The sequence below is a fragment of the Chlorocebus sabaeus genome, chromosome 12, assembly GCF_047675955.1.
Source record: "Chlorocebus sabaeus isolate Y175 chromosome 12, mChlSab1.0.hap1, whole genome shotgun sequence".
NCBI classification, from domain to species: Eukaryota; Metazoa; Chordata; class Mammalia; order Primates; family Cercopithecidae; genus Chlorocebus; species Chlorocebus sabaeus.
Window position 1 is genome coordinate 50,712,824 of NC_132915.1, and position 8,058 is coordinate 50,720,881.

The window sequence follows — 8,058 nt, forward strand, 5'->3', positions numbered from 1 at the left end:
GATTAAAATTTCCACACCCATATGCACCTTTAAAAAAACACAGAATTCCTTTTAGGGGTATTAGCACAGCGTGAGGAGTGCTATATTTCTCCAATAAGAAAATAATGCAAAAAAGGCAATGTTCATTGATCTAAGCTTGAGCCCCCAGGGAAGCACAACCACATGAACCTGAATGAATATATTCTAGAAGACGGGAAGCACCAGCAAAGTTCTTTCACTAATAACCATCAGCATCTGCTGTGAATCAAATATCAAACAAAGATAGTCCTAAAGTGTTTAATTTCCGGAGATAGGTCATTCCCTAACTGAATACAGAAACCCATAGGGCCCAGGGATCCTGATTTCCTATGCAAAATGGAGGGTAGAATTGGAGGCTAGGATCGGGGCTAAAAGTATATACTTTTAACATTAGCACAAAGATGTTTCTCATCTGATCGATCAATATCCATTTGGATTGATAATATCTTAAGTTTACTGGGAATATTGAACATCTATTGAAAAAATCAAGAGTGTAGAGTGATGACCTCCTTTTAGGTCATATAGAACAAGGTTTTCAACCCCCATCCGTGGACTGGGATACTGGTCCTGGCCTGGTAGGAACAGTGCTGCACAGCAGGAGGCAAGCAGGCCAACCAACAAGCATTAACGCCTGAGCTCCACCTCCTGTAAGATCAGCAGTGGCATTAGATTCTCAAAAGAGTGGGAACCCTATTGTGAAGTGCAGATGCGAGGGATCTAGGTTGTGGTCTCCTAATGAGAATCTAATGCCTCTAAAAATGTTCTCTCCCCAACCCTGTTTTTTGTGGAAAAATTGTCTTCCACCGAACTGGTGGCCAAAAGGTTGTGGATGCTGATACAGAAGACATGTAAATGAAAACAATAAGTGGAATTAAAAATTTAGAGAAATGCTCAGAAAAATGAAAACCATTTGTGCTCCATTAAAGCCATGCATAGATAGAATGTCTTCATGGAACCTAGGATCCAAGGTTCATCCAGATCTCAGTTCAGCCAGGCCAAAGCATCCTGATTTCCCAATGGCCCTCCTCTTCCCTCTACTGGCGGCCCTAGAGGTGTGCGGCTATGGCTCTTTTGGATCTCTAGGATGTAATCTGCCTCAGAACCGTGGTCTGCTAGGCAGAAACACCTTGATGCTTCTGGGCTGAATGAGGAGAATTTCTCCTTTCTTGTGTCTGAAGGACAGAAGTGACTTCAGATTCCCCCAGGAGATGGTGGAAGTCAGCCAGTTGCAGAAGGCCCAGGCTATGTCTTTCCTCTATGATGTGCTGCAGCAGGTCTTCAGCTTCTTACATGGAGTGCTCCTCTGCTGCATGGAACATGACCTTCCTGGACCAGCTCCACACTATACTTCATCAGCAGCTGGAACACCTGGAGACCTGCTTGGTACAGGAGATGGAAGAGGGAGAAGCTGGGGGTGGGAGTGATTGAGGGCTCTACACTGGCCTTGAGGAGGTATTTCTGGGAATCCATTTCTACCTGAAAGAGAATAAATAAAGATTGTGCCCAGGAAGTTGTCAGAGTGGAAATCATGAGATCATTTTCATCCACAAGTTTGCAAAAAAGACTGAGAAGTAAGGATGAAGAACTGGGCTCATCCTGAAATGATTCTCATTGACTAATCTGCTATATCACACTTGTACATGTGACTTTGGATATTCAAAAAGCTCGTTTCTGTTTTATCAGAAATTATTCAATTAGTTTTAGCAAATACTACATTAATAGCATAAAGTAAGTGTATGTCAAAAACGTTCAGCTCCTGGGGCATCCGTAACTCAGAGATAACTGCCCTGATGCTATTTATTTATCTTCCTTCTTTCTTTGCATGCGTTGTATTTATGATATTTATATATTTTATATGTTCATCTTCACATTGTATTAAAATTTATAAAACATTCACTTTTTCATATTATTAAGTTTGCATTTTGTTTTATTAAATTCGTATCAAAGAAAACTCTGTAAATGTTTCTATTCTAAAAACAATGTCTACTTTCTCTTTTTGTAAACCAAATTGAAAATATGGTAAAATGTATTAAGTCATTCATTCCATTCCTATTATATGTTTAAATTAAGTAAATGGCAAACTGTGGAATTTTCTTAAAGAAATACAGATGAATAAAGCAAACACAGTTTCTCTCAGTCTAAGAGGGAAGGAGACATAAAAACAGGACAAATATTTATATTATTTCCATTATGTTAAATGCTGCAAAGAGAAGTAAAGAAAAGTGATGTTCTCACATCAGAAACGTTAGGTATAAATGGTGCTGGGAAGAGAAAAATATTAGATATCCTTCCTAAGGTGCGGGGGAGATACGCAAGTACAAGTCTTATTGGCAGGTGGGAATTAGGTGTCTAGAATGCCATGGGGGAAGGTGTTAATTTGGGATTCTTTATTTTATGTCTGATTATCAGGGCACAGGAATGGATGTAGTCACATAAATAGAAGGGACAATGTGATGAGGACATCAACTTTATCCTGCAGACCCTCAGCAGTTAAAAGAAGGGCTGATGAGTAGAGTCTGCAAAAGGCCCTGAGGCCGATAGCCAGTGCAGTTAGAAGGTGAAACAGGGAAGAATCAGGGAAAGACTAATAAGGAAAGGACAGTAGTACCTTCAGGGACGGAGGACCAAACTATCCTAGTGAATCTGAAAACAGAAGGCACTGGTGACCTTGGCCGATGATGGAATATATGGTTTAGTAGAATTAATGGAACAGAAATGAGAGATGAGAGTAGGTTGGAGAAAAAACACAAGAAGGGGAATTAGGTATACTGTGCATAAAAAGTCACCATGGGAAGGCTAGTTGGGGGAGTGGAGTTGGGAAATAAGATGGTATCTGAAAGAAAATGTTGTTTACACACCCATGTATATTTTTTTTCATGTGTTTTGAAAGCATTTTCAAAGAATAGATCAATTGAAACAAACCTTTTGACATTTTCTATTGAGGTATGATTTACAGATTTAAAAATTTCTATTATTTAAATTGTACAACATGGTGTTTTGGTGTAAATATACCTTGTGTAATGATTCCCACAATCAAGTCAATTAAAACATTCATCACCTAATATATTCACCATGTTGTGTGTGTGTGATGAGGACAATTAAGACCTACTACCTCAGCAAATTTCAAATATATGCTATTATTATATTTACCATACTGTACTGAAAATTTTTAACATTAGATTTATAAAAGCTATTACTTATTTAAATATTTGATTTAAAACTTTTCTTATTTGAAAACAGTAATTTATTAAAATTATAACATTATTATAATTAATATTATTTTGTAGTAAATTTCAATAGTAACATATTTACTTGCTAATTTCAGTTCTTTTTTCAATTGTTTCATTTCGTTTTATCCATTAACTTCATTTACTACAGTTTCTATGTTAGCCAATTTCTTTCTCTTTTTTATTGTTTTGTTTCGGACAGGGTCTTGTGTCTGTTGCCCAGACTGGAGTGCAGAGGTGGGATCTCAGCTCACTGCTACCTCCTCAAACTGGGCTCAAGTGATTCTTGTGCCTCAGCCTCCCAAGTAGCTAGGATACAGGAGTGTGCTACCACACCCAGTCAATTATTTTATTTTATTTTTGTAGAGACAGGGTTTCGCCATATTGGCCAAGCTGGTCTGGAACTCCTGGCCAAAAGTGATCCATCCACCTTGGCCTCCCGAAGTGCTGGGATTACAGGAATGAGCCATGTGCTCAGCCAATTATTTTGTACTTTTTAATCATTGACATTTTAAATAAATTATAGCTAATTAGCTAATTCTTTATGGATGGTTGATTTATTTTGTTTTTAATTGACAATACTTATACATATTTATGGGGCACACTGTGATGTTTTGGTACATGTATACATCAGATAATGTCAAATCAGAGTAATTAGTATATTGATCACCTCAAATATTTATCAATACTTTGTGGTAAGAACATTCAAAATCCTGTCTTCTAGCTATTTTTAAATATAAATAAATATTGCATCTTACTATGCAATAGAACACCAGAATTTATTCCTCCTGTCTCACTGTAATTTTGTACCCATTGAACAGCTCTCTCTCTCTCTCTCTCTCTCTCTCTCTCTCTCTCTCTCTCAATCTCTCTCTCCCCCCGCTATACTCCCCTGCCTCTGGTACTCACTATTCCACTCTCTACTTCTATGAGATCAGCTTTTTTAGATTCTACATAGGAGTGAGATCATGTGGAATTTGTCTGTGCTTGGCTTATATCACATAACATAATGTCCTCCTAGTTCATCCATGTTGCCACACATGACAAGATTTTATGGCTTAGTGGTATTTAATTGTGTATATACACCACATTGTAAAATCCGTTCATCTGTTGTTGGACTCTTAGGTTGATTCTGTATCTTGGCTATTGTGAATAGTGCTGCAATAAACATGAAAGTGTAGATATTTCTGTGACATATTGAATTCATTTCCTTTAGATATATACTATGGGCACTTTTTAAAACTTTATTCTATGTACAAGACCTGGACAGTTCCTTGTATATTTCTGCAAGCATCATCTAGGATATAGAACTACACTTCTCCCTAGTCACATTTCTCTTTTGATTTGACAAACACTTCCTTCTCTTGCAAATCTGATTTTACCTTTAATTTCTATATTGCATCAGGAATATTCCATCAGGATTTATTTGTTCTATGATATGAACATCTAAATTGATTTTTGTTAGAATGCCAGATAATTTTCTTAGAACATTTTATTGAAATTTTATTTCCTTCTTTATTAACAGCACATATGTCTTTACCATATATCTAAATAATTTTGATACTACAGCCATTTTTGAGATTATTTGGTTTATTAATGTAATTACTAAACTTTACTCATTGTTACTTTACTTCAGATACTGTAAAACTCATTTAATTCTTCTGGTTGATGTAGCTAAGGCCAATAATTCCTTTCTATATTTAATGTCGTTGCTTGCATTATTTCACAATTATGTTTAGAATTGTTCTAAAGTAGAGAGCATCGACTTTACAAAATCGTAGACATTTGTGGATCCCCAAATGGCAGATTATACTGCATAACAAAGAATGAAAGATAAGATCAACATGAATTTTCTAGATGAGAGACTTGAGTGAAGGCTGTTATTAGTGACATGCTTCTAGCATGCAGGATATAGAAAGGGAAAAATCATAATTTTATACTGGGAAAAACCTGGCAGTCATCCTCATAACAAAGTAATTTAAGTTAACATCAGAAGTAATAGGACATATTGATATCATGTATCCTGGATATTGTGCAATTTAGTGAGCATATAAATTCTGTGATTTTCATTCCTTAAATCCATAACCTCATTGTAATCATGAGAAAATACCAGACAAATCCAAATTGATGAACATTCTACAAAATAGCTGACTAGTATTCTTCAAAAGTTTCGATGTCATGAAAGACAAGGAAAGACTGAACATGTGTTACAGTTTGGAGGAGACTAAAGAGATAAGACAACTGGATACAATATGGGATCCTGGATTGAATCTTGAAACAGATTATTCAAAGGATATCAGATAAAAAAAAAACATGAAGAAATCTGAGTAAAGTCTGAAGGTTAGCAGTATTATACCAATGCTAATTTCTTAGTTTTAATAGTTGCACATGGTTATGTAAGTTGTTAACATTAGAAGAAACTAGGTTAAGGGCATAGGGGAACTCTCTGTCCTGTCTTTGCAAAAGTTAAAAATAAAAAGGCTGCCAGGATTATCTATCTTACTGGTTAATTTTTTAAATGTATTTAATTGATTAATCATTCATGAGATTCTTGATTCTTTCCCAGAAGACAGAAAATTCTATCTCCAGTATAACTGTTAAAAAGATAGTTCTCCTGTTCTTTAGCCCTTAAGGTTCCTCAAGTCAGAATGTACAATCAACCCAGCAGCTAACTCAGCCAGCCTGCATCACAAAAGACACCAGCCAATTGCCAAGTCAGGTGACTCAGAGTCTTTGGTTAACTCAGTCCTCCTCCAGTAACGCACTGGGCTCTCCTCATTTCTCCAGAAGTGTTTCCATTTCCACATCTTCAATCCCTTTAGTGAGCCCTTCCAGATGTGATCTCCCTGGGCTCTGACTCTTGGTGCATTGATTTAGTTTGAATCTAGCTCATGTCCCTAGTGTGATCATGATTCAGTCTTTCTTAGGCTTGTGCCAAATAGGTAGAAATCTAAAGCCTATGAATGTTTGAATAAATGGATAGAAATACGTAGGGTTTCAGAGAGTTGTTTATGAATATATTACTGGGGTGAACGAAGGGTTGTACTAACTGATTCACGCTTACAAAGATACATTCTTAAGATTAGAAAAGTGGAATATAACACGTAAATATAATGGAGCCAATTTAATTGCAACATGGCATGTCTGACATGAGTAAATGGGGCTTTCCTGTGAAGGAAGGGAATGGGAGTGAAGAGAAAGACCATGTTGTTATTTGGACAGGACTCTGCTGGGAAAATGTTGATCAGTCTAGAATTTAAGTTCTTATGGCCAGAAATATTCCCAGGAAGCATGTAAAATCTCTGGACTCAGAGTCAGATTTTCTTGGTTCCAACAGTGGCTCCACAATTCAATAGCTTTCTGTGTTTCCATTTTTTTTCATTTGTAAATGGGGATAGTAATAGAATCTCTCACTATCTGCTTAAGTCACATATTTCCAGTGACATAATGAAGGTAGGCACATGGTAGGTGTTCCATAAATATGAAAAATGAGCATATTCCTCACTGGGTAAAGTGAGAATTGATATGTAACTGCTAAGAACAATGACTGATTGGCAATAAACACTGTCTCCAATTTAGCTGTTTCATTCTTCTTATTTACATTATCCTAATTATCTAACTCTGTAAAGTGAGGAGAAATATTCTTTGAAGTTTTCAATTCCCTTGTTTCTTACTACAGACACGATGAGAGAATTATTAATCTCTTGAGTTTATTTATTTAGTAGGGGAGAATCTTGTGCAAGCAACATGTCCATTACCAGAAAAAAGCTATTGTACACTCCCAAATTCGCCATTCTAGTGTATAAACTCTTGTGAGTGGTTTGAATGTCTCCGTCCACTCTTCCTGAAATCTGGATTCTGTAAAGCTGAAAATGCCCCAAGCCAAGAATGATTACCTTCGGTCTATATCCCTTCTACCATTTTGCATCTGCTCTTCTTCATCCCTTAATCTCCATCTTGGTTGGGCTGAATGCAGCTAAGTTACGTCTTGTCATTCTTTTTCTAGTGGGATAATATTTTCCTTCTTACATATTTTTTGAATTATGGTAAAATATACTTAATATAAAATTCAGCGTTTTAACTGTTTCTAAGTTCAGAAGTAAGTATATTCACCTTGTTGTACAACCAACTACCAGAACTTTTATCTCATACAAAACTGGAACTACAACAACTCCTCATTTCTTCTCCCATCTGCCAGCCCCTGTCAACCACCATCCTACTTTCTGCTAATATGAATTTGTCTGCTCTAGATACCTTTGTATGTGGAATCATACAGTACAGTAGGCCTTCTGTATCCATGGGTCTACTTCCACAGATTCAACCAAACTCAGGTCAAAAATATTTTTAAAAAATAAAAATAACAATACAACAATAAAAACAATACAAACAAAAATGCTGTATAACAACTATTTACATACCATTTACGTTGTATTAGGTATTATTAATCCAGAGATGATTTAAATAGTACAGGACGATGTGTACAGGTTATATGCAAACACTTCGCCAATTTATATAGTGAATTCATAACACCCATGGATTTTGGTATCTGAAGGAGGTCTTGCAACCAATCTTCCTGCAGATACTGAGGGAAGACTGTATAGCACCTTCTCATGTTCTCACGTGGTGGAAGGGAAGCTAGCTCTCCAGGTTTTCATTTATAACAGCCCAATACCTTTTACGAAGGCTCCCCTGTTGTGAGTTAATCACATCCCCAAAGTCCCCACCTCTTAATGACATCACCTTGGGGATTAAGATTCTAACATATGAATTTTGGAGGAACACAAACAGATAATAGCAATGTGCATGTTGGCTA

At 36.4% G+C, this 8,058-nt stretch overlaps 1 pseudogene; it reads left to right on the forward strand.

The window, feature by feature from the left end:
- Positions 1-905: 905 nt before the first annotated feature.
- On the forward strand, positions 906-1,777 carry LOC140712939 (interferon omega-1-like; annotated as a pseudogene).
- The last annotated feature ends 6,281 nt before the right edge of the window (positions 1,778-8,058 follow it).